The sequence below is a fragment of the Canis lupus genome, chromosome 13, assembly GCF_003254725.2.
Source record: "Canis lupus dingo isolate Sandy chromosome 13, ASM325472v2, whole genome shotgun sequence".
NCBI lineage: Eukaryota > Metazoa > Chordata > Mammalia > Carnivora > Canidae > Canis > Canis lupus.
The window spans coordinates 33,219,499-33,243,033 of NC_064255.1; the positions used below are offsets into that span (position 1 = coordinate 33,219,499).

At 39.4% G+C, this 23,535-nt stretch overlaps 1 long non-coding RNA gene across 1 annotated transcript; it reads left to right on the top strand.

Annotated features, from left to right (window-relative positions):
• The first annotated feature begins 1,287 nt into the window (after window positions 1–1,287).
• LOC112662355 (uncharacterized) lies at window positions 1,288–12,848 on the top strand. The gene is made up of 6 exons (XR_003138440.1): window positions 1,288–1,371; window positions 4,176–4,365; window positions 4,457–4,627; window positions 10,005–10,208; window positions 11,947–12,094; window positions 12,287–12,848. It is a non-coding gene; the product is annotated as an uncharacterized LOC112662355 (long non-coding RNA).
• The last annotated feature ends 10,687 nt before the right edge of the window (window positions 12,849–23,535 follow it).

Genomic DNA, 23,535 nt, shown 5'->3' on the forward strand with positions numbered 1-23,535 from the left:
CTGGATGGAGTTTACATGCCAAGAGAGTAGAGGACAGAACACAGGTAACTACTAAACACATGAATTAAGTAGATGCAAATTGGAAAGCAAACTATAAAACAAACAGAACGTCCTGATGCATGATACTTAAGTGATCTGTTTTAGATAAATACTTTAATGCCAAGTGTGGAAGGCCACAACGGCACCAGAAATACAGTGAGCTGAGCTGTGAGAGCAGCATCCCAGGAGAGGAAGCAGCAAGGACAAAATGGGGATGGAGCTGAAGAGGAGGCGGGTGTAATTTAAACGGGCCCTCATTCATCATGGAGAAGCATCTGAACTTTATTATGAGTGCAATGAGAATTTATTGAAGGGTATTTAGACAGAGGAAAGACATAATCTGATTTATATTGTTAACAGATTGTGCTGGTTACAAGGTAGAGAATGGGTTGGAAGGTACAACAATAAAAGCAAAGACCATGTTTGGCAAGCCCTGGGAAACTGGGGAAAATTTAACCATCTTGACACTTAGCTGATTCTACCTCAAGTCCAGATGCTGACAGGCAGAACCAGTTCTAGTTAAACAAATGAGTACCGTGAGCTGAGATGAATGTCTACTGTGTCCATGGTATATGGCAGCTGGAATAAGCTAGGAAAAAAATAGATGATGAAAACTCCAGAACTTCCTCTAAGCCTAATTTAGACTAATTTGTATTTATCTCCTTGAAGGGCTAAGGGAATTCCATAAGGGACACATTCCAAATATTAGTGCCAGAATCTGGCCTCTTGGCCAAGGCTTGATCAATTTGGACAGCAATCCAGCCAAAAGTGAAAGAAGACAGAAGTATATAATTAAATGAAAGAAGATAAAAATGCAACTCATTTCTAAAACAGTGTGCCTGCCACTGGTCACCCAGGAATAGTTAGTGCTCCTTAAGGGTGTCTGTGGGTCCTGGAATGACAGAGCCAAAAATACAGCAGGAGAGCATTACCACAGGAAGAGAGTGACAACAAAGAAAAAGTCCACTTGAGACACAATTTGGGCTTTGTACAGCATTAGAGTACTCAAAATGCTCTGTAATCAATAACTGTGACATGGCAAGTGGAGATTTTATTCTGGCCTTAAAGCCTAAGTTGGGGCACATGGCTCTGAGATACTTCACTGTACTTTCCCATCCATCATCTCAGCAAAGTCAACAAATGGGGTTTGGTTCACATGAACAAGTCCCCCAGAATATGGGGCTGAATACAATGGACATGGTTACCACTGTGTGATGTCACAATTTCCTGGAGTTAATGGGTTTTAAACAGAGAGTCACAGAGGTAAGTGACTGTGGGGTAGAGATCATTACCACATTTACCAGTTATGGAAATTGACAGTTCTTGACAAGGGTAAGATGACAACCTAGAGTATTTCAACTCAGTCTACTATTCTTTCCTTCCACTCTTAAAGTTTGTAATCTTTGGCCAATGGGGAAAATAGCAGTTCACTATGTCACTTGCTAGATCAAATGGGATAAATGATTGCTACTTCTCAAACTCTTCAGTTGGCCATCAGCGTTCCTCATGTCTTTGAGGTAGAATAATACTTTCCAAAAGTGAAAGATAAATTGTATTAAGAAGTACACTCAAGAAGGAGTACCTGGGTGGCTCAGCCAGTTAAGGGCTGGACTCTTGACCTCAGCTCAGATCTTGTGTCCTGAGTTCAAGCCCTGCATTGGGCTCCACACTGGGCATGGGGCCTATTTTAAAAAAGAAAAATCCTTACTCAAGAAGATAGCATTCCACCAGTAAGAAAACAAAACAAAACAATCCTGGCTCTTTATTAGTCACCAGTTATGTAACATTGACTGAGTCACTATACCCTCTTGGACTTCTCTTTGTTCATCTGGACACAAGAAAGGAGGTGTGAAGGAGTAAAATACATAATGTTTGCAGTCCTTTGTATTGAAACATGGCGTGCCTCTATGAATTTAAGCTAAGAGAGAGCATGTGTTAAGATGCGTGGCACTGTGTCTGCAGGCACTTATCAAAAGTTGAAAGAAGAATTGTAATGAAGCAAGGAAAGGCCAGTGTGGTGGCATCAAGGAAATCCTATTTTCACCTTATAGGAGAGGACTCAAGTGACCTGGAGCCTGATATCTGTGGTCCCAGGCCAATTTTAGGTTGTTAAGTGACCTTTGTGCCTTCTTACATCAGAAAAGCTACCACATGGAAAAGGTGACAGGCTCCTTGAGTGAGACCCAAGGGAGCACAGGGAGGTAGAGTGCACAAGTATTTGGAGGGAGAGGGTCGCTCTCATCACAGGGAATCCTCTTCTAAAAGCAAAAGCTGATTGAGACAATTAGTTTTCCCCCCTCATTGGAAGTTTCCAGTGACCAAGTGACTGCTATCAAGAATATGATAGTATCAGGGTGATAGGCAGGGATTAATTATATTTAGGGTAACCTTGAACCTGTAGTTTTGTGTGTTTGTGTTTCTTGTCCACTATTTCATTCAGTTTTCTTTAACATTCAGCCAATATTTGAAAAGTCCCCCTATGTACTCACATTTTTGTCGATGTCCAAGAATACAAAGACTTAACCTTCTCTCCACCTTGGGGGCCAACATGCTTAGATATGTAAGAGGACTTGAAAGAAACAACTGGAAGAGTCAAAGAATGGGGAGGTAATGTGATATCCTGAAAGTCAAGGAAGGGCTTCATTTCCAGAAATGGAAGGAGAGTATAAATGTTAAACATTTTAATTAAGCCATGATGTTAAATAGGAACTCATTTTTCTTAGCCTTCCCCAGATGTGGTGCTGTCTCGCACAAGAAGACTGGGGTGTAGGGCAAACATGGGTTCGCCTCCTGATAGACTTGAGTGCGAATCCTGATGCAGCCAATTCTGCAGTTATTTCTGGGCAAATATCTGCATATTGTAATATTTTCTTCAGTGAGTTTCTTGTTGGAAACAAGATTATCTATTTCTTCATGAGAGACATAGAGGCAGAGACATAGGCAGAGGGAAAAGCAGGCTCCTTGTGGGGAGCCCGATGTGGGACTTGATCCCAGGATCCTGGGATCAGGATCTGAACCAAAGGCAGATGCTCAACCACTGAGCCACCCAGGTGTCTCTGTAGGAAACAAGATTAAATAATAAATGTATGAGTCTAGTGCGTGGTTAAGCAATGGCTATCCAATACGTTTTGGTCACTTTCCTGAGCAGTTGAATATATTTTCTAGAAAATGAGTAGAATTGACTGCAGGAATATCACAAATCCTAGCATTGAAGGAAAAACAAATAAATTCATACATTTGTTTATTCTTTCAGCAAGCTTATATAGGATAGCTATTGTACATCATCATGCCTGTTCAGGTCTCAGCAAACAAAAACATAAATAAAATGAGGTTTACAATCCCAAGATCTCCAAAGCTAGTGAGAGTTTTTTCCCCATGTATTTTTTGGAGGGCAAATAAGAAATTTTATAAACGTGGAACTGAATTCTTGGTATGTACCTTACCCTGGATTCTGCAGAGAGCAGCAAATGGTATTGGGTCTGATAGGACTGCCCCATAGAATCTTCTGTGATGATGGAGATGTTCATTTGGGACTCTTAGCTATGGAACCACTGAAATGTGGATAGTGCAATGGAGGGATAGAATTTTAAATTTTATTTCATTTCCATTCATTTAAATTTTATTGTGAATAGTCAGATATGATTAACGACTGCTATACTGGACAGGCAAGTGGAAACCTTGAGTTCCCTCGAGCTTGATGTATTTAAGGTGTATCATCTTATCTTGATGGAAAGGGAAGCCAAAAGTCACATCAGACGAAGAAAACCGACTACATCTTTTGGCCATATAAATTGCTCCCAGAGAATCCCCAATGTCATACTTGTCACTGTCTGTTTCTTTCAATAATACCTTAAATGCAGCATGAAGCTGGCGACAGAATTGAACATACTGGAGATTTTGCCTGGTAAGCAGTTTCTATTAGAAATTAATCTGAGGGGGACTCTGCCTCAAAGAAGTCCTTGTTTTTCATTTCCTTCTTCTCTCTAACCCCATCCCAGAATTTGGGTGAAATTTTGGCCCAGTGTTCCCCTTACTTGCATTTGTTGACTTGAGAAGAAGTTTGGATGCACAGAACTGAGCTATATATTTACAGCTGGGAGACCTAACTTCAAATCCTATATTTGCCATCTCAACAGGCTCAGCCATTCTACCCAGAAAATGGAGACAATAACGCCTACCTGAGTCGAACATGTTCTGTGACAAGGCACATGTAACTGCTTGGAGAAGCAGGATTTAATGCTTGCCCTTGTCGTAATAAAATAATAAAATAAGCCTTGAACTAGAAGTCAATTTGAAGACACTGAAGTCTGTATCATAAGGAATGAGGTGAGCTATGAAATCCCATTAATTCAAATATTTTAAGTGGAAATAATATTTATAGAGGTAGCAAAAATCTCTTTTTCATCCTTCATGGCAGTATCCATGGACTATGTATGTGATATCAAGCCCAAATACCAGGAGTTTGCAAATGTAGAAAAGTCATATGAAGCCAACCAAATCCAGCACTGGTACACAAGTCTGTCTGCAAACTGCACACCCTAAGCATCATTGAGTGAGCCATTCAGAGTGGAAATTTCAATTTTAGCAGGTGACTCTCTCTGTTTTCCTAAGACTGGCAAGCCACATGACTGTTCTAAGCTGTGGACTTAATTATATTCATTTAAATGTTACCTTTTAGTATAAATTCACCATGTATTCCACTGAGAATGGAGACACAGTACTACTTAGTTCACAAAGAAAGGAAAAGGGGAACAAGAATGTTATCATTTTGTTTCCTTGCATCAATAAACATTTACTGATCTACTAAGTGCTGGATATTCGCTAAGCTCTGTAGATAAAGATGTGCACAACCTATGGTCCCCATTAAGACAGAGTTGCTGGTGGGAAACAGGGCACCATGTATGTAAATAGCTATGACATAGAGAGCTTTCTGGAAGCTCAGGGGAAGAGTCAGAATGTGAAGAACGTGTCCTGAGAAAGACTTTCCAGTGGAATGCAATTCTCCAGTTATTTTTAAAGGTAGAGTAAAGGCTTGCTGGCTGCATGAGATATGGGAATGGAGCCAAGGCCTGGTGACATGGGGAGCAGCTCCCCTGTACCTCAGTAAGTAGTCTGGAGTGTATCAGGAGAGAGGCTGAAGCTGCAGGGACAAAGCTGCTTGGGAGTGGAGGAAGATGCTGAGCTGTATGGTACAGGCTTATTGCATTTCTCTTGCGGGGAAAGAGGTAGCTCAGCAACTGATGTGCGCACTGTTGTGTTCTAGCATGGACATCAGAACAGGAAGAGAACTGAGACGGAGATGAAACATATTTGAGTTTAGGTAATAGCAACAGGAATGGAGGAAAGGGAGTGCAGTTACTAATTAAGAAGAGATACAGAAGGTAGGAGTTAAAGATCTGGTGACATTTGTGGGGATTTTAGGGAGGCAGCTATAGGAAAGACACCATTTGCTAGTTTTGTCAAATTGATTCCAGATACAGGATGTAGGAAAGGAACATACAGGGAAAATGTGGGGTTTTTTTCCCCTTCTCCTTTTCTTCTTTTAAAATATATTTTTCTCTTTTTTCTCTTTATTTTTCTTCTTCCATGAGTTAGGCACTGAGGGTTCGAATGTAATTAGTTCAGTTTTGTACATTCTTTGCTTGAGGTGTCTTGGTAACGTCTTGGTGATATCTGTCTAGAGAGCTTCTGAAAATATGAGCATGGAGTCGAGGGCAGACGTCTTGACCAGAGATGTTTTTGATACAATTTTAAGGCTGTTGAAGTTACAGAACTTGTTGTGTTCACCTTGGGAGGTTGTTAGTGAACAGGAAGATGTTTGGATGAAAGAAAAACACCTATGTTTCCAGGTTGTAGTGGTAAAGATGAAGAGTAGCCAGTGGAAAAGACAGAAAGGGTGCCATCAACAGAGGGAAGACAGCTGAGTGGACTGTCAATGGCCATCATGTCAACTACAGACTCTATGTTAGACACCACACTCGGTGGATGCTGTGCAAGTGAACAGGCACAACTGAGCCCTCTATTTCCTGAGAAAGATGAGGGGGTCACTGAAGAGCCCCAACAGCTGTCATAAGAAGCAATCACTTAAAACAACAATGAGGGAGAAATTAGATGCACGTACAGGATCCAATGAATTATACACCAGCCTGGCACAAGATTCAATGCCAGAAAATATATTAACTTAGAAGTTAAAGGAATAGGGAATTGTATAAAATGTGTGTGGGTAGAGAACTGGTCAAAAGTTGTATAATTTGCAGAGGCTTTGTAAAACCTGAGAAATTAGAAGTCTCCACAGGATTTAGCAAGGGGAGGCTATTGGAAATGTTGGCAAAATAATCCCAGGAGTTGTGGGATCAGAAACCAGGATAGACAGGACACAGGGTGCACACATGGGCATTAAGCGTAGCTCTTTCTTGGAAGTAGAAGGATCCAAGAGAGGTGGTCCGGTGGCTAGGGGGATCACAAAGTCAAGGCCATTTGATTTGGGTTTCTTTTGTATAGTTTTGCTATTGATTTATTTTTCACTAGGAGTAACAGGTGTGGCTTTGTGTACACCATGAAAGGAGGCAGTGGACATAAGGATGTAGAATGGGAAAACAAATCATAAATATGTAATGCAATAAGATGCTTGAGACAGCAAGAGAGGACAGTTATGAAAGAGAGAAGTCTTTTGCAGTACTTCTCAAGCAAGGGGAGATTTCCACCCCACCCCCCTTCCCCAGGGGATGTGGGGCCAGGTCAGGAGTCACTCCTGGTTCTCAGAGCTGTGTTGGGACCCCTGGGTGGCTCAGCAGTTGAGCATCTGCCTTCAGCCCAGGGCGTGATCCCGGGGTCCTGGAAGCGAGTCCTGCATCGGGCTCCCTGCGAGGAGCCTGCTTCTCCCTCTGCCTGTGTCTGCCTCTCTCTCTGTCTTTCATGAATAAATAAATCAAATCTTAAAACAAAAGCTATGTTATCTGCATCTAGTGAGGAGAGGCCAGGATGCTGCTAAACATCCCACAGTGCACACAACTGCCTCTCACAACCAACAGTTGGATGGGGCTGACATGGATTGTCCTAATCCACCAGAAGATATGCATTAATAGGAAGCAGTAGGATGTAGAGGCAGCCTCAACTGAGCCCTCTATTTCCTGAGAAAGATGAGGAAGGCTCTGGGACTGGGGAGTGGGGTGTAGGTTTGAAACATGCCTCAGGGAAGCCTTGGATAGAGAACTGAGGGCCCTGCGTGGTACTGGAGAGCTTAGTTGGTTGCCCACTCAATGCACTCCAACTGGCATCTCGGTTAAAACCAACAGTCTGAACCAGAACCCCTATGTGTTTCTCACTCACCAACCCAAACACTGGGCTCCCCTGCTACTATCTTCTGGGGTGCCTGCTGCCTCCTCCCTGGCAGAGCAGTAGCAGGGCTATGAAAGCACAAGGATCACCCACCGCCTTCCCTGGGTGCAGGCCTGGTCCACCTGGTCGACCAGTTTTCCAGCTGTGACTGCAAAGCTGGACTTCCCCAGGGAGAGAGAACTGCACTCCTTTGACACTGCCAGAGGAGTGACACTTGGTCAGGCTCCCCAGGGCAGAAAAACCACGCTCCTCCCCAGCCGGGCACCAGGTCAACCCAAGTCTATAAACCCCAGTTTATAGTCTTGGCTCTAAACCCCCAGACAGCTAAAGCAGCGCATGCAGGTGGCGCAGAAACAAGGCAGTCTGAAGAAAACACTTATCCTTCTCTTTGGGAGTTTCATTGCTCACTTGGCGAGGGGCAGTCACAGAGATGCCAACAACATCTTCACTCCGAATCCTGATTTATGCTACTTCATTTCAAATTCCACTGAACTTCAGCTGCTACTATCTTCAGCACCTCACACAAAAAAGAGTAGGGGAGACATAGATTCTTAAAGTCATGACAGAGATGTTAAAATTAGGGAAAAACGGAGGGAAGGGTATCCAGGATCTTTCTAGATTGTTTCTTATGACTGTATGCAAATCTCCTATTATCTTAAATTTTTAAAAAATTAAAATAAATATACACACCTGCATAGAAGTTATAGGCACTGTCATGTGGCCCCATAAAGTGTTTATACATTCACTAGTTTAGTCAATTAACAAACATGCAGCCCTAACTTGCTATTTTTCAGGTCCTAGGATACTGACAAGTGTTCAACCCTTTATAAAAATAATGAAGTTGACCTTTTTGTTCCCTCCATTATAAAGAAGAATAAAATGAGGCTCAAACCTGTGTTTCAGAGTTTTGTTGCCAAGCCTGCTAAGAATAAATATTCTTTGATGTATGTTGGTCATTCTTTCTGCTTTATGCATTTGCTTTCAGGAGCTTGCTGACAGGATGGACTGTGGGTTTGGGCAGGATCAAGGCTTTTCTGCAATCTATTCTCTAATGCTACTTCAATGTTAGTAATCATTCTGTAGGGATATGTGGGAGGCTCAGGGTTTGAGCATCTGCCTTTGGCTCAGAGCATGATCCCAGGGTCCTGGAATTGAGTCCCACATCGGGGTCCCTGCAGGGAGCTTGCTTCTCCCTCTGCCTATGTCTCTGCCTCTTTGTGTCTCTCATGAATAAATAAATAAATCTTAAAAAAATAAATAAATTGAATAATGCATCTCTTTGTAGATATAATTTAACCCACAAAAATTGATGAAATTCATTAATTATTATTAATATGTTTGCAACATTCATCAAATATGACTGCTAGTTGCCTGGTATTGAGCTAAATCTTCCTCATGACCCTGATAATCCCAACTCAAATGAAGCTCACAGAGATGACCATTGTCAATCTATTTGACTGAGAGACCAAAAAGAAAGAAGAAAGGAAGAAAGAAAGAAAGAAAGAAAGAAAGAAAGAAAGAAAGAAAGAAAGAAAGAAAAAAGAAAAGAAAAAAAGAAAGAAGGAAACTTGCCTTTTATCACATTTATACTCTGCCCCTGACAATTATCGAACTTTACGAATCTCAACCTCATTACATTTGGATGGGAGCCAACTGTCCTCAGGAAAGAGTACTAAAAATTAATGATGGTGAATTGCTAGGAAAAAAGTGGTGGAAAGAAGACATATGGTTAATGATGACATACGATTGCAGAAAAATGCAGCAGTGTGTGCAAGTGCTAGGACAGCAATTAGATAGGGGGTGCTGGTAACTCAAGGAGGCAGAGTTGGGACCATGCAGGCCCTCCCAAAGCTACTTTTGTGCCACTGTTCTTCCTGCAGTATCATATGTGATACGTGCCATCACTTCCTGGCTGCTGAGGTTCATCACATGATGAGACTTTTCAGCGTGTGATGGGATCGAGTCCCCACAGAGCACCTGCTGTGGGACTGGATCCCAGGACCTCTCAAACCCTGAGCCAAAGGCAGATGCTCAACCACTGAGCCACCCAGGAGTCCCTCATTATTCAATTTAAATCAACAAGTATTTATCAAATTCCTAAACTCTGACAAATACTGTACTAGACTCAGTAAAAACAAAGCATTCATAAATGTAGGGTCCTGCGTTGGAAAGATATCTGATCATGTTGGAGAGATGAGTTACGCCAATGATACAGTTGTTCTCAGCTCAGGAAATTCCTGGAGGGTTATACAGTGATTGTCTCTCTCTCTCTTTTTTTTTTTAAGATTTTATTTATTTATTCATGAGAGACACACAGAGAGGAAGAGGCAGAGACACAGGCAGAGGCAGAGGGAGAAGCAGGCTCCATGCAGGGAGCCTGATGTGGGACTCGATCCCAGGTCTCTAGGATCATGCCCTGGGGTGAAGGTGGCACTAAACTGCTGAGCCACCTGGGCTGCCCTCTTTTTTTTTTTTTTTCATAGCAAGATCCACAGAGATCATTTTCAGTGTAGCATGATACCTTACATGTTAGCCTCTCATAGTTATTGAGCGCTTGATATATGGCATGTGCATTCGAAAGACTGAAGTGTTTTGTTTTATGTCATTGTAATTATTTTAAAATTTAGAGAATCTGGTACTCAATCAGTTACTGGAAAATCTTTATGTTTGCAACAACTTGGGTATGTAGATCTACTTTTGCAACTGCAAGGAGTATGAAATCCTACATATGGATCACGTATTTCCTATAAGAGCATAGTAACTGGATTGAGATGGGCTAAAAGTATAAAATACACACTCATTTCTACAATTTAGCACAAAGGAAACAGAAGGTAAGCTATCTCATTAATAAATGTTTTATGTTGATTGCATGTTGAAATGACATATTAGATACACTGGGTTACCTGAATGCATAATTCAATTTAATTTACCCTTTTCTTTCATTTTTTTAAATACAACTATTAGAAAAGTTTATGTGGCTTGCATTAGGGTGGTGTGGGATCATACATGTCAGTGAACATCATACATCTCCTTCCCTATGATGGATCACACCCAGACAAACCCATCTTGGCCTACCAGCAAGATTTCCACACATCACATATCTCAGAATTCCTGGAACACGAGGCCAGAGGCAAAGCCTGGAACTTGATTGTAGGTCCACAGATTATACCTAAGAAGTGCATGACCTTCAATGAAGATGCCTGTCACCTTATATAAACCAAACTCATCTTTACACAGAGACAGCCAGAACCCAGACTTATCAAATACCCTATTTAATAGGAGAGGAAAAGTTAATGGCAATCTAAACACCAAGGCATTTGTGTCATATGCCACCCTTCACAAAATAGATTAAAATTTCACATCAAAATGAACTACTGATTTTGGGGGAGGTGTGTGTGGGGGGATGTGTTTCCCTTGGGAATATCCCTACACTTCATGTGGCAAGGACTGGTATTTCTGTGTCCAAAATCCTCTGTAAAAATGTGCCATCCTAAAAAAAAAAATGTGCCATCCTTATAAAAGTGGAAACTGCTGATTGATTCACCTGTTTGGACAAGAAGTAATGCACTTACTTGGAAGGGCTTTATCGATGGATTTTGCACTAACAATGGTGGATCTGGTGAGCATGGACCCCGCCCTCGCCCTAGAATGCAAGGCAACACCCCCACCTAGTGGTCACTACATCAAGTTGTGCACAGTCTGACAGACTAAGCAGCCCTGAGCGTGCACAACTTTGCACACTTGTCCCTGGCCATTACTTATATTCCAGATGTGATCTTGCCAACAGGGAATCTGCATCTAAACAGACTAATTAAAGACTACAGCATGTATTCAAAAAGGTTAAAGAGATGGAATATTATGGTTTTATTACAGGAAAATTTTTAATTGAGATTTCATATGTTTGGAAATTATCTCTGGTTAATCTAGGCAGGCTTCCAAGAGGATGGTATCCTAGATTTGTGATTTTTAAAATGAGGGCATGGAAGTAGTTATTGATGAAGGAGGCATTGCCTTTGCATCAGTTTAAAAGCCCAGTTATTTCTGGATGAGGCATTTACCCCCTTATGCTGTACTACATATCAAAATTGGATTTGGTTAAAGGGATTAATAACCAGCATGATTAAAAAAAACATGGTGCATAGGTGTTCAACTCATTCATTCGATGCTACATGAAAGTATGAGGGATTTATTATTTTTAGGGTCTAGAGTGGAAGAGAAAGAGACTAGCTAGGAAGACCAGAGTGGTCTCTGACCAGTCAGATGCAATATGTAGAGTCTACGTATTTTATGGAAACATTCAAAGAAGAGCTGAAATCATAGACCTTCAGCATGTTAAATTTTAGATTAACACACTTTACAAATTTTAATCTTTATGATCACAGAGTTAGAACCCAAGGGCCATAAAATTATAGGCTGTCAGAATCTTAAAATCATTTAGCTGTAAAGCTAGTTTTAGAAAGCTCTGGAAAGCAGATAATCATTTTTCCTAGTGTCAGCTGCAGGGACAGAGTTCAGGGACATATTTCCCCCAGGGACTTTCACAAATAAATAACTCTGTCATTTTCTTAGGAGGACTCTGTTCTTCCTGGATCACATCCTTGCAACGCTCCCTATTGGATGAAGCCATTACCATTAAGGGTTGTCTAGGGATAATTTCAAAAAGAGAAAGCCAGATTTGGGGAGCAATCGGTTCCTCGAGTTATGAGAACATAGGAAGGTCAGTGCTGTCGGAGTTATTTCATCTGGGTTGGGAAAAGGGGTACTTGGATTAGGAACCCCCTCAGAAAAAGTGAGTCGGCATTCACATTTGCAGTAATAAGATCTATCTTCAAAAGAAAAGCTTCCTGGTTATTCCTCACTGCACTTACCCTTTACTGTGAGCATCACCCTCCACTCATTCTCTGCACAGGCTGAAGAAATGAGGAAAAGCATTCGAGGAACTAGGGAATGGGTTAAGGTCTCGACGTTGACGTTGACCATGCACCACGCATGTCATTCCCATCTCATTGGACTCCTGACAACCTCGCAAGTGAGACTTATCATCTCTGGTTTTCAGGATGGAAAACTGAGATGAAGAATAATTAAGTATGTTGCCCTAGATCAAGGAGATAGCAAACGCAGATCCAGGATCTTCACCTAGAGCACTCTCAACTTTATTAAATATTAGATACTGTTTGATGTCAGAAACTGACTATGAACTCCTGCAATGTGCATGTACTCTATGTTGCAACTTTGCATATAATAATGAATTTCAACCATATTCAACTATATTGCCCTAACAATGTCACCCTGAGGTGGCCATGTTCCCCCTCGTTGTAAGGATGGGATATGAGGGTCAGAGCATCTAAGCAGGCTGCCCAAGGAATGCACCCTGTGGTCAAGCCCTGATTCAATAACAATGCTTCTCATTTTAAAACCCTGTGCTCTGTTCACTAAAGCCCCTTCTGATAAATAAACAGTATATAAACCTGTTCTCTTCTGTTCCTGACTGTTCATCTTGGTCTCTGTGAATTTCCCTCATTTCCTGCAAATCTGACAAATTAGTGAAAAAGAAAATGTAATGAGGAATAATCTCCCTCTGATACTGTTCTTGAAAGCCAACAAAATTGAATTGAAGAAAGAACTGAATGTGGTCTAAGCTTTGCAAAGCCTCCTCTTTTGGTTCCCTGTTTCCATATTCATAGAGCCTTACTGGAACCCCAGTGAGATTATAGAGAACGCTGGCCTTTTTTTCCACTAACAGTTGTTGGTTTTGTCATTTTCATCCAAACACCTTAGTCATAAGTAATTGGATTTCCTCACTACAGAAGAACTGGCATTTTTATGATAATGAAGTTGAGTACAGGAACTCATTTGACATTAAAGGTGCTTTGCAAATATATTATGAAAATCTGCTTTACAAGAGTATATTAAGGAATAGAGTGAGGGCTTAATTTTCAAGAAACATACTGAAATGTCTAGAGGATACCAGCTCTCAATCATCCCTGCTTACCTGAAATGCAGGTATCTTTCCTAAAAGTTAGCCCTTGTTTTATTTTATTTTTATTTTTTTTTTAAGATTTTATTTATTCATTCATGAGAGACACACACACACACAGAGACACAGACACAGGCAGAGGGAGAAGCAGGCTCCCTGCAGGGAGCCCAGTGCAGGACTCCACCCCAGGTCTCCAGGATCACACCCCCAGCCGAAGGCAGGCACCAAACCACTGAACCACCTAGGGAGGGATCCCAAAAGGCCCTTGTTTTAAATTTCAAATTCAGGGACACCTGGGTGACTCAGCGGTTGAGCACCTGCCCCTGGCTCAGGGTGTGATCCTTGGCTCCCTGCATGGAGCCTGCTTCTCCCTCTGCCTATGTCTCTGCCTTTCTCTCTGTGTGTCTTTCATGAATAAATAAAATCTTTAAAAAAAAATCAAATTCATTCCACATTTTCTTTGTTTCTACCACATATCAGAAAAGCAGCAAGTTACTTTCAGATACAACAAAACCCCAGGAAACAAAAATTAAAACAAAGCAAAACTAGAATATGAATTTTGTTTGTTTTTTTATAAAAGAAAAGGGCTCATAAGCTAGAGGGTTGAATATGGGTACAGATACAAGGAGAGAAAGACACATAATGCCTAACTGCTGGCTTTATTTAAATAAATTATTTCCAGATATCTAGTATTTTCAACAAAAGATTCATAGCTAACCCGGCCACTGTGTTGGGATAGAAGTACCAGGAAACCCTGGCAAAATTATGAGTTAGGGTCTGGATTGAATAGGATATTAAGCCACTGATTTATTCATAAGTTCACCTATATGCTTCCTTATCTGAGTTAGGTGGTAAAGGATAGACAGAACTTGAGTGGAAATATTCAAGGCCACTAATTGATTAGTTTAAATGAGTCATTTTTGGTACATTTATCATTATCAGAAACAACCAAGTCTAGGTGTCCCCTGAGAAATACAAGATATATGGCATTTTGAAGGATTTTAGGATGGGCTTATTTAGAAGCATGTGTGTATAGGAGTGTAGAGAAATTATTGAGGGAATATTAAAAAAAAGTCTTAAAATGAAGATAGAGAGGAAGGGGATTGGTATAGTCAAAAAATGAAAAGAAATGGTACACCTTCACATTTCATAGTTTTCAATTCTGTAATCTCTGAATTTTTACAAAGATATATGGATTATATTGGAAAAATAATTTTGGGAATGTTATAGATCTTTCAATCCACAAAACATCTTAAAACATACCCAGTCTCCTCATACACATGTAAATTCTTTGTTTCTCTATTATCTCTCTATCCTTGATTGTCTGGTGTACTTACCAGAAAAAGAAAATTGGTCTAGAGTTGTCATTTTAGGAAGGTTTCGCTAACAAATTCAACTTCTTCAATAAGAGAGCAAATGTCTTATGCCAATTTTTTTAAAGAAATTTGTCCATATGATCTAAATCATCAGATGTGCTGATATAAAATTGTTGGTATATTGTCTTATTACCCTTTTCCTATTCATAAAACATGTAGTAATTGCTTCTTTCTGACTCTTGCTATAGATGATCTGTGTTCCTCCTTCTGTGGTCAGCTTAGTCTAGTAATTCTTGATGTTTCCAGGCTACTGTTGACTGTTGGTCCTGTTTGTTCTCTATATCATCAAATTATTATTTTTATTAGTTCTCGTCTTCTGCCTCAGTTTTATTTCATTTATTTTTTTCTTTTGCTAGCATAGATCCTTAGGGATTTTATGTCATTATTTTCTCTTTTTAAGCATTTTAAAGCTCTGTTTCCTCCAAGTTAGGTGTATTGTCCTTCAGTTCAAAGCATTTTCCAATTCTCTTTTGTGATTTTATTTTCAGTCAATAAATTATTTATAGATGTGCTGCTTAATTTCCAGATGTTTGAGAATTCTCTAGATATCTTGTTTCCAGTTTCTAAATTAACTCTATTGTGATGAGAATATATTTGTGTGATTAAAAAAGATGTCGATACTTGTTTTGTGGCCCATGAATGCAACCATCTTGGAAAATGTGCCATGGGCTGGTTAGAAAGGTATGCATTTGATATGGGTTGAAGGTAGTGATCCATAAATTTCAAGCAGTGGATAGTGTTCCTTGGATTTTATATGTTACTACTGATTTTTTGTTCTTGCCATATCCATCACTGACAGAGTGGTATTACGGTCAACTACAGTAACTGTGGGATCCTTCTCTGTCTGCCTTTAATTCTATCAAGTGTGCTTTATCCAATTTGAGGCTTTTTTATTAGGTGCATGGATAATTATAATGCATATAAATTTCTGATTAATTGTTCCTTTTATCATCATGATATGTACCTCTTTATCTCCGGAAAACAGTTTCTCGGTGTCTATGTTACCTGATAACTAAAATAGCCAGCCACTCTGTACTTCTATGCTTACTACTCATGATGTACCTTTTTCTGTACATCTTCTTTCAACGTATCTGTGTCTTTGTAATAAAAATCTCTCTTGTAGGCAGCTTATAATAGGATCTCCTCTGTTCTCCATTGTATTTAGGATTATATTTAGAATTTTTAGAGAATTAAAATACCGTGTAAATGTTGATATGCTTGGATTTCAGTCTGTCATTTTATTATTTGTTTTCACTTTGCCCTGTTTTGTTTTGTTTTGTTTTTCTCTTTATTCCCCATTGTCTTCCCTGCATTGGATTATTTGAATCATTTTTAGTATTCCATTTCAATTTTTCTATTGATATTTTGGTCATTTCTGTATTTTTTATTGGTTGCTCTAGAGACTATATGCTTTGCATATTTAACCTTTCACATTCTACTTACAGAAAATATTGAAATAAAATGTTGAAAACTTGAAGTGATATAGGACCTTTTTACCCCCTTCACATAAATGTGTTATACTTGCAGGCATTAAAAAAAGCACCTGAAAATGTTACAATATTTGTTTTAAGATGCATACATAAGTTTAAAGAATGTAAGAGGGGACATGCAGTTTTTTATATTTACCCAGATGTTTACCCATTTCTCCTGTTCTTCCATTCTTAAAGACTTATGTTACCCTTGGTTATTTCTCTTCAGCTTGAAGAACTCCTTTTAGAATCTCTTTTTGAAAAGGTTTGTAGGTGATATATTCTTTAGTTTTCCTTTATCTGAAAACTTCTTTTTTTTTCTTACTTTCAGTCTAGAAGAATATTTTTGCTTGATACAGAATTTTGGTATGACATCGCTTCCTTTGAGTAATGGCAATATGTGTTTTTTTCACTATCTTTTTAGCCTCCATGCTTTCTGATGAGAAATTCACAATCATTCAGCTCCAGGTCTCCTTCCGGTAATATATCCTTTACTCTAGCTACTTTCAAGATTGACCTTATAGTTAATGGTTAGGACTTTAATAGAATATGTCTAAACATGATTAACTTTGATTGTGTTGTGTTTGAGGTTTACTGCTTTATTTATTTATTTATTTATTTATTTATTTATTTATTTTACTATAAGTTTAAATCTTTCAGCAAATTTGGAACTTTTTCAGCTACAATTTTTTTCAAATTTTTTCAACATTGATGTATTTATCTTCTGTTTCAATGATCTCATTGACATATTTTGAAAAGCTCCCGTAAGTCTCCCTCCACCTGTTATTTTTGTCCTATATTTTTCTCTAAATGGTTTGATACACCTGTTGTTCTATCTTCAATTTCACTGACTTTTCCCTCTATTATAGCCATTCTCTTATTGAACCCATCTACGGAAATTTTATTTCAGATTCTGTATTTTTTTAGCTCAATATTTTCACTTGATTCCTTTAAAAATAGTTTTTGTTCCTGACCTGAGAACTTCCCTTTCTCCATTAAATTTGAGTGTGTATCTCTCTACCTCATGGAGCATGCTATTAATAATTAGCTTAAAGGTTTTTTGGAGGGTGCTTTGTTGTTTTTGATAATTTCATTACCTGAATCCTATTGGGATTAGCATTTATCAGTTGCTTTTTTCATTTGAAAACTGGTTATTTTTTCTTTCTTTCTTTCTTTCTTCTTTCTTTCTTTCTTTCTTTCTTTCTTCTTTCTTTTTCTCTTTCTTTCTTTTTATATATTAAGTAAATTGGAATCTAGTGTGGACATTGTGAATTTTTTGTCACTTGGATACTGGTTTCTGTTGTCATCCCATGGGAAATGTTGTTTTTGTGTTGGCAGGCAATCAACCCAGACAGGCTCAGAGCACAGAGGCCGTCTCATCTTCCATCTATGGTAGTTCAAATCTCAGTTCAGGTCCCAAAGTTTCTTCTGCAGGTGTGGGGCTTATTCATACATACCTATAATGGAGGGGTTATCTGTTTGTCAAGTGTCCAGTTTTGATACCAGTTCAGTTCTCTAAGCCTGCGATAACATTGGTCTGGATCTTTTCCATGCATGTATATTTCTGGAGTCAATTTGGAATTGAACAGTGGTCCAAATTTCAGTTCAGCTCCATAGAACTTTGTTTTCCCGATTTGTTAGGCAGAAAAATTGAGAAAAACTCAGGAAGCATGAAAGGCAGGTGAGGAGTTTATCCACACAGTTACATAATCACTTGGGTGGGCAGGAGGTGGCAAGAAAGAAAATAGAACCCATATTATGCTGAAAAGGAGTTTGAATTTCATTTTATAATCAGCGGTGAGTGACCCTGTGTTCTTGAAGAGTTAAAGGAATAGACTTTTTGAGATGAAACCTATAATACATTTTCAAAATTTTGCTAAGCACTTAGCATAGGAATTTTTCCTAGAGTCATTCAAGAAATCTGTACCAGCTTCCTTCTATGTGTTCCATAGGCTCCTAACAAACACACTGTGGTTTATACCCTGACACCACTGATATACAAAGTGAGGAAGGAAAATGTTGAATTCATAAAGCAGAGCTTCTAATGTGTATCATCATGATATGCTTTGGACCTATCCTATTTGTTGATATTATATGTTTATGAAACAATGCTCTGGCGTAGTATTGCTTCCTGCTGTGAAATTCAAACTTACTTGCGGAGAAGAAAAATAAAGAAAATAATTTTCCTCCAAGAATATCGATGTGTTCCAGGCAGGCCTGAGCATTTCATAGTGAGTGCACAACTGGTCCTGGAATGGAACCTTAGCTATAGCTTTCCACCCATTTGGCATCAGTCTGCCTTCCCTGTGGATGCTAGCCTCCCTTCCACCTTTGGCCATGGCCATTTAGGAGTGTGTGTGTGTGTGTGTGTGCGCGCATTCACACTCGTGCATGGAGTGCAATTTCCAAAGATTTTCATAGAGACTCAGAAACTTAAAGTAGTTCATTTTGTCCAGTTCTGTTATTAAAATGGATTTTAGAGTCTGCTAAAAGCAATTCTGAGACTAATTAAAAATTTAATAAATAACCATAATATATTAAAAGTCAAATTATAATAGTGTGATGTTATTGAATTAGGGCAAATACACTACACAGGGAACCTTTAATAAATTATGCATGAGCCTTTGTAAATTGCTTCCCTCAATTTGGACAGTGCCAGAGATTAAAGAGTACAGTGTAATTTAGTTTCTAGTTTGAGGGCATAATGGGAAGAGGAGAAACACAGCTTATATTAGTTCCAGTTTATTTTAGTATTAATGTCTTACTTCATAATTATGTTTGAAAACACTGTTTATTTATTTACTTTCTTACTTACTCATTTCCCTATTAGTTTTACTCATCATGCAATGCTCTGGACAGAAAATGAACTGCAGCGGGACTTAAAAATAAAAATTTCTTTCAGAAATAAATGTGTTTTCCCTTCAAATTTAATACATCTTTCAAACCTCTTTTTTTCATTCCTATATTTATTTCTTAAATATTTTATGTATGTATATATGTATGTATGTATGTATTTGAGAGTGAGAGAGAGAGAGCATGCAGGAGCATGTGTGAGTGCAGGGGAGAAGCAGAGGGAGAAGGAAAAGGAATCTTCCAGCAGACTCCCTGTTGAATGGGGAGCCTAATGTGGGGTCGATCTCAGGACCCTGAGATCACGACCTGAGCTGAAATCAGGAGTCAGATGCTCAACCAGCTAGCTGAGCCACCCGTGTGACCCACTCCTACATTTATTTTAAACCCATTTGTTTCAAGCTTTCACAAAACAGTCATAATGCTACTTGGTGGTGAAACAATCAGAAATAGAGCATCGTTATTCTTTTTTAGACAAAACAAAAGACATGTATTTCTATAGGTATCTATCTATCTATCTATCTATCTATCTATCTATCTATCTATCATTTCCCCCACCACACCCACCCATGGAGGAAAGAGCTGGATTTTTAAACTAATCAAAATAAAACACAATGAGGTGAATGGCTTAATGGAGCTGCTTAATTATTTGGTGGGTTTTTGCTGAGCTTGGAGCAAAGCGTCAGGAGTATGGAATACGAACTTGCTCTGCTATGGGAGAGCAGAGTTGGTGGTAGGAACCAGGTAGCAGCTTAAATATATCAACTCAGAAGTGGAAACAAAGAGATTCTGATTAAGCAGTTTCCCCAAGAGGATATATTTGGTAGGTATATATTTCGAGGTACATTAAGATCTAAGCATCATGCCCCCCCTGAATCCCAACTGTGCTCTTCACACTCGGAGCTAGATGTGCACGGATTCTGTGTTCTCATTTACCCAGTATTCCCACTGCTTTGTCACTGCTCTGGGGTGGGGGTAGGATCCAAGGCTCCTCACCAAGACCTGTGTCCTTGTCCTGTCTTAAGTTATGATAATAGCAATCTGAGGATTCAGGCCAGTAGAAGCTGGCTAAGTTTTAAAAATACCATGTTTGGGCCCTTCTGGTAAATAGAGTTGGTATCAAAGGCAGAGAAAGGGAAAACCTTGCTTAATACAGATCTGCTGACATAAAGGTTTACTATATCACAAGATTCTAGAAAATCAAACAGACGCTAATTCATCCTTGTGTCCACTGTAGCTAATCTGATCTGTGACACCTTTCAGCCACTGGGTAAATATTGGTAAAAGAAAGAGGTAATATTTTAGGAAGACACAAAAGTTCCCTGCTTCGAGTAGATGCTATTTTGGGAAGTGCACAGATACAATCCCTGCAATAGCAAAGACCTCAGAGCGGGATAGCTTATTGCATTGGCTAGCTATTTCCAAGAGATGCTAAGCACCATAGCATATGGTGCTAAGCACCATAAAGGTGAAGCCTGTCTTGAGTGTTGGTGACTCAGCTGGGGTTTCACATGTGTCCACACTGTAAACTGAGTCCAGGTCTGCCCATATGTCTTGTTCTTATAAGATCACTGACAAAACGTGACATAATCTTTCCACGGTAATGACAGGAGGACGAAAAGGCTGGCGTGAGTACATAGGCACATGTGAAGCTTTAACATGCCTTGTGTCTGCACCAGGCATTGGCCACATGAGCTAGTGGCTCAGCACAAAGTCAAGGGATAAGAAAAATATATTCTATCACCACCAGGCTCCTCCAGGGTATGGACGTGTAATCCTGCTCTATTACCAAGGAGTAAAGAATCATGACAATATTTGTCAGGAACTTAATTCATAAACTAAAATATCTACAAGGGGAAGATATCTAGAAATAAGTTGGCAAAAAAAAAATCACAGATTTTTTTTTTTTAAAGCACTTTCTAGATTGACTCCTTTAGCCCATGGAAACAGTTTACATAAAGAGATTGTGCCCTTGTTTAAAAAAAAAATGTGTTATCGGTCTTCTTTTGAAATGAGATTTAAACTTCAATAATCACCTTAACACTTCACCTGCAAAAGCCAAAAACAGAATGCTCACACATCCCTGGGACTGGAGGATGGAAACCTGGTGTCTCCCATTACCATTTCTGTGTCCTCAGGAAACATATTTAACCTTTGTCCCCATCTAAACAAAAATATCTAATAATCTGCTCTTTCAAATATTATGTTTAGCATTTAAAGCACCTGACACATAGCAGTAGCTTAATAGCTGTCAGTTTCCAGACCTAGGGCTGAGAAGAAAAGCTCTGCTTTAATCCAGAATTCAGGCTTCTAACTAGGACGGACTATCACTTGCTGCATGCGGTGTCTCCATCATTCTCAACAGGGCCATCCTAATGCCTACCATGGAGCTGTTTGCCAGCATATTAAAATCTCAGTGGATCTCAGTGGTTTGATATGACAGGGCTTGTTTTACTGTTTTATTTATTTTTATTTATCTATTTGTGTTTCTGTGGAGGTCAGTGATGCATTTCCTTGCAAACAGAAGCTCAACAGTTCTTGTGGTATGACTCTCACGTTACCCTGGCCGGCTGCTTTACCGAGTAGTTGACCCCATTTCAAGGTCAGCATCAAGGGGTGGATAAACATCATTTCCCCTACGTGCTAAGGAGGGGTAAGCTCAGGTATTGAGAAGTGCCAGCAGCCTCTGCTACACCCAGCCCCTCCCGCTGAAGCACCATGTCACCCTCCACTGCTCTGATGGCAAAACCAATAATGTGTGTTCAGCAAATTACTTTATATTTGTCCTCAACAGACAGGAAGAAGGCATTTCCTAGGATTACAGTTCCACGGGATTTGGAAAATTTTGGAAGGACTATTAAAAGCAAGAATATGATAAGTACTCAACAAACATCAGTTATTTTTGTTTCCCGGAGAAAGAATGCAACCCATGTCTTCTGCTTCCAGAGCATTCCATCTCCACTATATTTCCCATGGAGCTGTGTAAGGGATTTCTCACATCAGAGCGTTTTATGCATTGCGACAGATTGATATTCCAAGCCAATACTGACCACACCACTGTTTAGTTCATAAACTCCAGTGGTTTGTTATTACCTGAAATAACTAACTTTTTCAGACTGTAACTTTTGTCCTACATAATCTTAACCAGAACAACTTCTCCATTCTCTGGTCTTCCTATCCCCTTGCACACCATGGACCCTACACAGCCCATCCCTGCTCTCAGGTCACTTCTTCCACAGACACCATGCTCCTCCTTCCCCTGTTCTCCTTATGCTACCTTTCCCACCCAAAACACCCCTTCCCCAGCTTCCTGAGAAACTGCCGTATTTGAGGTCCGTCTAAACAAACTTCCATGGATTGCTCCTATTCCTACCATCCCCACAACAGGAAAATGGTATCTGCCCTTCCTCTGGAAGCCCACGACATTTTTTGTGTCTCTTTTTATGGCTCGTTGAATCCAACCTGAGGTACCAAACAGCTGTGTGGTTTACACCTACTTCCCTCACTGATGTTCCTGAACACCAGTTTCCCAACTACAAAACAAGGACATGGCCATCACGGGAATGCAGTGAGAATTAAATGAAATAATCATGTAAATATCCTTCAACCTCCTACCATCTACCCATCCATCCCATCCTACTGCTTTCCCAGATGAAAAGATCTCTTAGGATGGGAAATGTGTCTGATTTTGTTTTAAGAGGCACAGCACATATTAGCTCTTGATAGTGTTATATTAAGGAATTTAATTAAAATGTCTCTACTAAGATATGTTTTGAACCACGGTTCAAACTATTAGTCTTTTACAGCATGTCTCAGGTAGACAGTACTTTTGTCTCCTGAGCTCCCCTAAGACCTTATCTCAGGTGCCAAGTCTAATGAGAGACTTTATTCCCTTCTTGCATTTTATGGCACAATGTCTTTTCAGGAAGTTTAACAAGACTAAAAAAAAAAAATCACAGAAAAAAATGGTAAACTTTCAGGAAAATGGTAACAAAAGGAAAATAATTCATTTCCCTTGCATGTGTGTGTTTTTTTCAGTTGTTCCATTTACTTATTTTTAAAGGTTATCACCTGTTTCTCTCTGGCTAAAAATAAATTAATGAAAAATTTTGTCCAGAAGGCTTTTCTTTGAAACCTCTAAAACTGCAGTCAATTATGCATGGAATTTGGGGGTTTTGAAGCTGAATAACAACCAGAGAAAGGTAGGTATGGGGTGAAGAAGGAGGAGGAGGACAACACTTCTGTCTTGGTAGCAAAGTCACCTTCTTATCACAGTTCTGACAGCTGCTGTGCTTCGTGCATGTGTGACAACAAAGCCATGATTAAACTCATTGTTTTCTCTGTAATTTTTTCTTATCATTCTTTTTTATATAATCAGTTGTTTGGAGAGAAAGCAAACACATTAAGTCCTTATGTATGCATGTGTCTATGCACACATAGATATAGAAAATGCACACATGTATGCATCTCATAGATTTCTCTCTGC